Below are 9,072 nucleotides of genomic sequence, written 5' to 3' on the forward strand. Positions count from 1 at the left end.
TGAAAAAGAGAACTCGTGGACTCAAATTACCCCAGCGGGTAACTGAGCATTAATGGGTCCTCTCAGAGTCCCCTCTATTTTTATTATTTTGGGGGAGGTGGAGAGGGAGAGGTGTAGAGAGCGGAGGTGACCTCCTGCCTTGCAAGGATTCTCTCATGACCTGGAATTGCTGTGGCGGGGGCCTAGCTCTGGGTGTCAGTCAAGCCTACAGACCTGGCAGTGCTGGCCAAACCTGAAACTTCCCTTGGCCCAGCCTTATTCAAGGTCCGTTCTCTAGTCTCTATCCCCGAGCTGCAAGATCTCTACCCAGATGAGTCCTGATACCGATTAAAGATGCACAGGGGTAAGAGCACAGGATTCAGGGGTCAAGCAAAACAGGATTTGGCTCATGGTTCTGCTGCTGACAAGTGCTATGACTTTGGGCAGTTTCCTTAATTTTTCTGAGACTCAATGTCATTCTCCAACAGGACCTCCAGGTCCTGTTGGGTGAATTAAATGATATTAAATATAGAAAGTGTTTAGTACAGTTTTTGGCACATGCTCTGCCCTCAACAAAGAGCTATTATCCTGGTTTCTCATTTTGAGTCTTAGGTTCAGAGTGGTCATTGGGTTGACAAGATACAAAGCTAATTGGGTCAGAGTTTACATCTTCTCCTCTATGTGGACTTGTTGTGAGTAGCAACTCTTTAAGCGGGTGCCATTTCTGTCATGAAAGAGTTCCAAAGGCAGGAGCACCCTCTCTTTGTCCTCAACTCCAAGACAGGCCCTCCGAGCCGATGTTTATTGTGTTGTGACACCAAAACACAGACTGACCTGAGCAGCAGAGACTGAGGCTTCTTTCCTTTTCTGTTGAGCCACTGCAGACCTAAATGAAGACTGGCTTCCATCAAGGCTGGGACCAAAATAGGTGCAGAGGTTCTCCTAACTTTGCTGTAGTCAACAAGAACATCAATCTTCTCAGAGTAGGGACAGGTGTTTATTTTGTATTCTACTTTTAGTATAGTGTATTTCTCTCAGGGTTTGTTTACATTGCCAGCCTGAAGAATGTGTTCTCCCTCTCTTCTCACTTTGAGCACCACTGAAAGGGAAATGGCAGGGGATGGACCAACGGTGACCATGAAGCTGCCTTCAGGATGACGTAGGGAGGTTCTGAGCCTGAGTCCCCAGTCATCTCAAACAGATGTCACACCATGGGGGATGATTAGCCTCCCCTGCTCCAGAATGTTCTGAAACAACAAAAGGGTGAATTGTGACACATCAGAAAATAAAAAAGGCAGGCCCATTTCTAAGGCACGACTCCCAGCCAGTGGAACAGACCAGCTGGCCCAGCTCATCGATGAGAGATGCTATTTGAGTTGTCATTTCCGTTGCCAGGCCTCACATCTGTAGCTTGGGATGCGCCCACTTGTCTCTGGGATCTGCATCTGCTCCTGGAGCTCATTCAAAGGGAACGGCTCTCGGAATCAAGGTCCACTGTGGAGAAAGATGGCCTTTCCTCTGTCCAGTGGGGAGTCTTCTCCTTGGGTGCCGCCTCTGGACATCTTGGAACCTGGAAGGTTGGTTTCCCAGGCCCCCACCCCCTATGGATTCTGAAAGAAAAACCTATGGTGTGTTTGGGGGCTTCTCTGTGGTTTTCCTGGAGCTCAGTGTGTGCGGCAGGTGCAGGAGGATAAGGACGGAATGATGGGCCTGGGTTGATAGGACATCAGAGGAATTTCGTTCCTGAAGCTCTACCCAGGAACTTTAAAATGACTCCAAATCTCTCTTTTTGGGTAGGTTCTGCCAGCTCACGTGTTATTTTTGGTTGTGGTCTATAATGTGTTTATGTATTATCAATGATTTATTCTTTTATCTTGGGAACTGTTATCAATCAGTTCAGTGCAGAAACAGAAACAACTTCTTTTAACTGGGGGGCTGCTAACTGCCTTATTAGATAAGCCCCAGTGACTTAGCACAACAGCAGGTGTTTTTTTCTCCCTATCTTCAGTGACCACTGCTTTCAACCATCTTGTGCTCGGTCACTGTGTCTGTAACCCCTTCCTCGTCTCTAACACCTTTCTCTCCCCCTCACACACTGGGGATGGTTTTGTCTGGTGCCACTGTGACGGCCAAGAGCTTCCCTTCCAAATGGTGATGCAGAGACCCAGGATCATTCTCTTCCATCCTGTAGCTCCACTGTCTCCACATGGAGCCTTCAAGGTCATTGTGCTTGTCTGCGTTGGACAAGTAGAAAGGAAAAGAGCATGGAGGTTTTGAGGTGTTGGCTGTTGAGCTCAGATCTGAAAGTGGTGCCCAACTGTGATGGGTCACAATCCATGAACTTAGGGTCACACCCAACACTAAGGGAGGCTAGGAGACATCTAGTCTGGTTGGGTACACAGGAGAAAAGAAAATGGGTTGGTGAACAGCCAGCCAGTCTGCTTGCCTCTCTAGGGATTGCAAGAAGAGGAGGGTGTAATATAGAGAAAGAGTGCTTGCAAAAATCCCTGGAGAGCCTGGAGGTGTGGCACCAGAGGCTGCCAGTTAGCATCTGGCTTGGAGGTCATACCTCTGTCAACACCCCAGAAATCAAGAAACTTCATCTGCTACTACCACTGGCGTCATCTTTGCAACCCTCCAAACTGGTTACCCGCCATTGGAATGTGGACTCCATCTGCCTCCAACTCTCTCCTCTACTGGTGCCCACTTGCCCACTAGCACACTTGCCAAGTCTTCCACCTTTCAGAGCTTGCATAAGTGGGTTTTGTTCACTGGACCTAAATGCACCCAGAAATGTGGCTCTCCTGGAGGCTGGGAGATGCAGTTTCAATCTTCTTTCTCTGGGACACAGGGAAGAGGATAGGAGTTGGAAATGGATACCATTTCTCGGGCACAGCAAACTCATTGGGTGACTGCTGCTTTCACCATTGCTGCCATTCCCATTTTTGTCTCTGCCGACTGCTGCTTTTAGCATGTCCTTTATCTCCTGGTCACTTATCACTGAGTTTTGGTTTGGGTTTTTTTTTTTTTTTTTTTGTCTTTTTTCCCCCCTCACTCTCAGTGGTGGCTCTGCCGGATGCAGCTATCATGGGAGAGTTTCTCCTCCCACAGTGGTCAGTCTGGATGAGTTCTCAAAGGCGAGCTGGCTTTCACAAGTTTATAGTTCTCTGTCAGACTCCATCAGAGGCGTTGGAAGGGTACCAACATCAAAGGCGAATCCATCTTAGGGATCTGCTACTGTCCTATGGGAGGCTCGGGCTCCTCCATTCCTTTATGAGGATGAGAACAAGAATTGTTTCTATTTGTAGAACCAGCTAGGAACTTGCCGAATTTGGGACATGCCTCGTCTCTCATTTTCCCCTTGGCTGATATTTCCCTCTACTAACTTAGGGGGTCCTGGCCAACAGGCTGACTTTGGGGGGTGATTATTTACTCAGAACTCTTGAGGGGACGGTGCAACTAGGAACACCCCTCCCCCCACCCCGAGGGCCATCACCAGGCTCTGATCTGCTCCTAAAGAGGATCCTGGTAAGGACAGCAACGTGGTGCTCCTTTCCAACGAGAACTCAGCTTGTGGGTTTTCTCAGAGCCATCCTGGGTAGGGCTGCCCCACAATGAGTCCCACAGCCCCACGGAGACCATCTGCGGGGGACCATCTTGCTGGAGTCTGGGTGGCAGATTTTCTAGAAGGATCTCAGAAGGCAATGAGTGAAGGCAGACCTGCCCTGGAGAGGAGGCATTCTGGCAGTAGAAGCTCAGGGAATGAGTTTGGAAAAGAAAGTTTTATAATAACAGTGTTTTAGTTCCTGCTGAATAAAACATTCACGGGGCTTTTCTTCTCCCAGCAGAAAAATAAAATACTCTGGTGGCAAGAGAACAGTTGTTGTTGTTTTTAAATGTTGTTTTTAATAAAAATCAGATGCTAGCAGTCATTTGACCTCTACACCACTCTCTTGCCTGATCATGGACTGAGCGTCCTATGGGGGCACAGGGGACACCATGTCCTGGGGTGACACTGAGGCACTCTCATTACAGCAGATGCAGAAGCAGCCATTCGGGTGAATGGGGCACAAGCCCAGAGAAGGTATAGCCAGCTGCACACAGACCAGTAAACACGGTTGTTACACATCTGGTAGGTAGTTCCACAGTGACACAGCTAATGGCGCTGGTATTTAAATGGTCGTCAGTAGACTCTGGATTCTGCGCACCCAATTAAGATTCCAGAAGCTCTCTCTTGGTGCCTCTCTACTCTCATTTGGCTGCACACCGGCCAGCGGCAGCGCTCTGCAGGGCTGTCTCCATCGCTTGCAGGGAGATGGGAGATTCTGGAGTGGGGCATCTCAGGGGTGACCTTCTCAGGGGTGCTGCTTCCCTTGGTCCTCTTGGGCCTGGGCGAGAAGCCAGCCTGACAGCTCGTGCCTTCTCAGCGTTTGGCTCCCATTAACCCCGACTTGAGGAACCTTAGAGCCGGTTAATCCTCAGGATTCAGTATTCCTGAGGGCCAGGTTATTTGCTTTAAACCCTTTGGCAAGTGAAGCAAGGGGAGGTGATTTTTCTTCTGAAGAGACCTCCCCTGGCTGGGAGGCAGCCGGCTTCCCCCCCTGTGTCTTCTGTAGGATTCCCAGGTCAGGCCACGGAGAGCAGCCACTCCCAGACCTTAGGGATTTGTTCCCAGTTGTAATGCAAATATCTCTGGCCAGGAAAAGTTATTCAGAAAGATTTGTTTTTAACACCTTGCCTGAGAAGGTTGAAGGGTGGAGAGCTGCTCCTAGAGGCTTTGAGGTGGGACCAAGTGTAGAAGAGGGATGTCTCTGACAGTTCCCTTGAAAACCAGCGTCACTCCACCACCTCCTAATAGGCTTTTCCAGGCTGTACAGGAAGGAGCCATGATCCAGACCCTACTGTGGAGACTTTCATTCCACCCACACATCTTGCTTTGGTGTGGGTTGGTCCCACGTGCGCTTATTGTCCTGGTGCGATTCTCCACAGTGGGCCCCCCTCTGCTCTCAGAAGGTTCGACCTTTGCCCCCTCTCTGTAGGCACATCATACAGGATGATGCCCTGTGTTTCCTTTCTTTTGTTGAATCTCTTAATTGTCTTTCTTGTTTTGGGCGAAGCAGCAAGGAGACGTGCTTATGATGTGCTTTGAAGGTTGGGGTTCGGAGCTGATGGCCAAGAATTCTTGAGATGCAGAAAAGTGTTTTTTACGAAAGCACAGGGTTGTGAGGAGCAATTGATTATGTACATTGGAGCTGGGGGGAACATAAAGACATAGGGAAGTGTCCAGAAGGACTTTCCTATGCTGAAGGACTCACCAGCTCTTAGAGGCCTGGCTACTGTCAAGATAAGGTGGTTTTTCTCTCTAGCAAAGCATTAACATTGAGATAGTTGGGAGTTTCCTGGAGGAACGTCATACCCTGCCGGCCTCCAAGCAGCTTGTCCGCGGGCCCCAGGTTATAAGGACATTTAATTTTTGCTCGGACTCCTCCCTGCCTTTGTTCTCCACATCGCTTCTATTTTTACACAGCAACTTAGTGACAACCAGAAACAGGAGCTGATTGGGGGAAAGCCAAGGCAAGCCTGAAAGAAGTCGAGCTGCCCAAAAATGCAGAGCAGAGTGCCCCACAGGGTCCGTGGTTCCTCCTCAGGCCTCTGACATTCCTTGTGACCAAGTGACCGCTGCTCCGAGGCCACGGGGGAGAAGCTCTGTGAAGCTGCTGTGGTGGGCTGGTCTACTGCTGGCCCAGCGGCCCAAATGGAACTCATTGCAGTATCACGTGCTGAAGAGGTGGCTGTGGGGTAGGCGTAGATCGTGAGACACCCGGGGGTAGGTCACAGTCACATAGGCTTCTAGCTCCAGAAAGTCAAGGCTGGTAACTCAGCCTGGCTGCCTTTACAGGGAGGATTCTTGGAATCAGAAAGATGGCCAAGGAGAGGTTTGGGTGGTTCACTCTGCTGGACTGACCTGCGTTCAGATCCCAGAGTGTTTGGAGATTTGTACACACACACTCTGTTTCTCTGTCTTTGTCTCTTTGTGTCTGTCTGTCTGTCTGTCTCTCTCTCTCTCTCTCTCACACACACATACACACACACACACTTCCATCCACAGTGTTTACTGTGTAGTAGGCACTCAGCATATGGATGGGAGGTGACCGTGTGGCCCAATGGAACCAGATCTGGTTTGGGTTCTGGTACCCCCAGCTCAGTGATTTACTAGTTGTGTTAGCCTGGCCAGGTTTCGTAAACTTTCTGAGTCTCAGTCTCCTTAGCTCTCCTTAACCATGAAGTGTGGTATCTGGGAGGACTGGCTGGTCCAATACCTCCCAGTCCCTAGCGTCAGGTCTGAACCATGGCGTCAGTCAAGAAAAGGTCGTCACCGGTTTCTCCTCATCCTCATTTCAGCTCTAGTTTTAAGACCCTTTAAGTTGAGCAGGGAAAGCTTGCAGAAGAGGAAAAGGTACTCTCTCCTGGCAAGGGTATGTGCCCATGGGCGAGATTTTCTCAGTGTCTGTTCTCATATTCCTTCCTGAAAGCTTCTAGCTCTGCCTCAACTCATCTAACTGCATATACTCCACGGGGCCTGCAAGTGCCTGGCCCCTGGCCGGCTAGAGGTGTAGTTGTTGTTACTGGTTGACCAGGGTCCACGCAGCTTGGAGATGGGTTTTTCTTCTTCGAGGTTCCTGCTGGTGGGTCCTATGGAGATGTAGCATGGGTGTTCGTCTCTCAGACACCGCCAAGGGCCCGCTCTCTTTCCCTTTCCTGCTGTCCCCAAACAATAAGAGAGTAACGGGATCCAGTCCCCAGAAAACAGCGTGCTCTTGGCCTGCTTCTATGGTGCGTCATCTGGGTTTGGCCTTGACTCTCCTGTGTTCTGCGCTGTGAGCAGAATACCAAGTAGTGTGGAGAAGAAGCAAGCCAGGCACTGGCGGCCCAGGGGTGCATTGTCAGGGGGAATATCATGCTACGTGCACAGAAAATAACTTCCTTTTCTCATTTCATAAATTAGCTCAGCGATCCCTGCGATTATGAACCTTTATTCCCATAGACAGTGCTTTCAAAGGAAAAAAAGAAGCAACAACAGTAACAAAGGACTCGGAATGCAGTTCTCTTGGCAGTTCCAGGAAAGGAAGCAGGGGTGGGAATACGGTCTAGAAATGCTTCCAGCACCCTAAAGTTCTCCATTCTCCCCGATCCCCACTTTTTCTCCCAGCCTCACCCCCCACTTTGACTGCTTCATCACAAGAAGCTTGGATGAAGGCTTATGCTCCCAGCGGGGGCTGCCGGGCTGTGGAGAAGTGAAGGGGTCCTCTTTCCAAGAGGAGGAAGGTCTTGCAAAATTCCTGTGCCTGGTAGTCAGCTTACCAGGCTTTTCAGAGAGAGGTTTATCCTCTGTCATAGAATTTGTCATAGAAGCAATGACAATCTTGTCATAGAAGCAGTGGGGATCAGAGCAAGAAATGAACCAATATATCATCTGGACTGACTCCTGTGTCGTATAGATAGGAAACTGAGACACAGAGAGGGTAAGTGACTCACCTGAGGTCCTCACACAGCTGACACGGGGGCTGGGCCTAGGGCCCTGGTGAGCAGTCATGCTTCTGCCAAGGAGCACACTTGGGGTTCCCAGGGGATCTCTTTCCCATCTCATTTGATTCCCAAATACAAAACCCATTCCTGTTTGTTCTTAATCTACTTGTAAACTCTAATGACTAGCTCTAGTGTTAAATACTTCACATAATTTACTTAATTAGCTAATCGCTAACAATGTAAAGTAATTTTCATTGACCTTTTATAATCCGTGTTTCTTCCCCAGAAAAGAAGTTCCAGGCATCAGTGTTTTGGGGCCACTGGCATAAACAGTGAACGGCTTGGCGTAAAACCAGAGTCCAGTTGCTGAAGGACTGCTTCACTCCACTAAACACCCTATATCTCCTTATAAAGTAAAGGGTAGAGGGGAAAAAGGGACATTTTTGGAATTAAGAGCATTATGCACACCTATATATTTACTAATCATGGAGGCCAGTTAATGTAGTAAGTTTGGGAGATTGGGACCCTGGGGGCCAAACTTCGAGTCTCATCTCTACCCTGTTCTAGCTGGATGACTTTGAGTGAAGAACCCATCTCCAAGACTCTGTTTCTTTACCTGTAGTATGGGTTTGATACCTGTGCCTATTCTGTGGAGTTGTTATAAGGATAAAGTGAGTTGATATATGCACCAAGTTTCTAATACTGTATGTGGCACACAGTAAGTCTTCAACAAGTGCAACTTATTATTATTGCTCATAAGCACTTAGAGAAATATTTGAAGGCTCATAAAAGTATGAAGAAGGAAAGCCTCACTTTCATCCCTCAGTTTGCTGCTTTCCCACTGTGGGATCATCGTGGTATCATGAAGTATGTATAATTTAGCAGGCTGCTTTCTCCATTTAGCATTCTTTTGTGAACATCTCCTCTTATTCTTCAAACACAGGATTTTTAATGTCTACAAAGTATTTCATAAATTGACATACCATAATTTATTTAACTATGTCCCTATTGTTGCAATTCGGTTTGTTTTCCCCATTTTTTCCCCCTTGTACATATTTTGGCACATAGATCTTTGCCTGCACTTTTGATCATTTTCTTAGGATAGATTCCTAGAAGCAAAATTATTGGGTCAAAACATAAACATATGTCAGAATCTTGATTCAAACTGCGAGTTGCTTTGCAGAAAGAAGCCGTGCTTTACTCTGTAAAGCTCGTTCTCCAAAGCTGCTCATGTCAGGATTTGCCACCGGGCTGTTCGTGTGGTAGGGGAAGTCGAATACTTAACACCCTCAGTCAGTTGAAGGGTAATGTCCTCTTCCTTCTCTTCCTGGGCCTCACATAGGACATTGGTAATGTCCCTGATTCGGGAGTCCTTTGGAATCTCCTCCTTGGGAAGCCTCAGCTCTCGCTGGTTTGGAGACTCACTCAAACCTGAGCAGACCTCACAAGCTCAGCCGACTTCATTCAGTCTTCTGACAAGAGGAATGGCATCCGTCATCATGCTCATCTTTAAAACTTTCAGAACAGTTGAGTCTATAGGCTCTTTGCTAGTGTATTGCTTGGGGA

At 48.3% G+C, this 9,072-nt stretch overlaps 1 long non-coding RNA gene across 1 annotated transcript; it reads left to right on the top strand.

The window, feature by feature from the left end:
* Positions 1-1,066: 1,066 nt before the first annotated feature.
* On the top strand, positions 1,067-8,188 carry LOC125094663 (uncharacterized). Its single transcript, XR_007125645.1, has 3 exons — positions 1,067-1,556; positions 7,378-7,502; positions 7,793-8,188. It is a non-coding gene; the product is annotated as an uncharacterized LOC125094663 (long non-coding RNA).
* Positions 8,189-9,072: the final 884 nt, after the last annotated feature.

Source organism: Lutra lutra, chromosome 3 (genome assembly GCF_902655055.1).
Source record: "Lutra lutra chromosome 3, mLutLut1.2, whole genome shotgun sequence".
Taxonomy (NCBI): domain Eukaryota; kingdom Metazoa; phylum Chordata; class Mammalia; order Carnivora; family Mustelidae; genus Lutra; species Lutra lutra.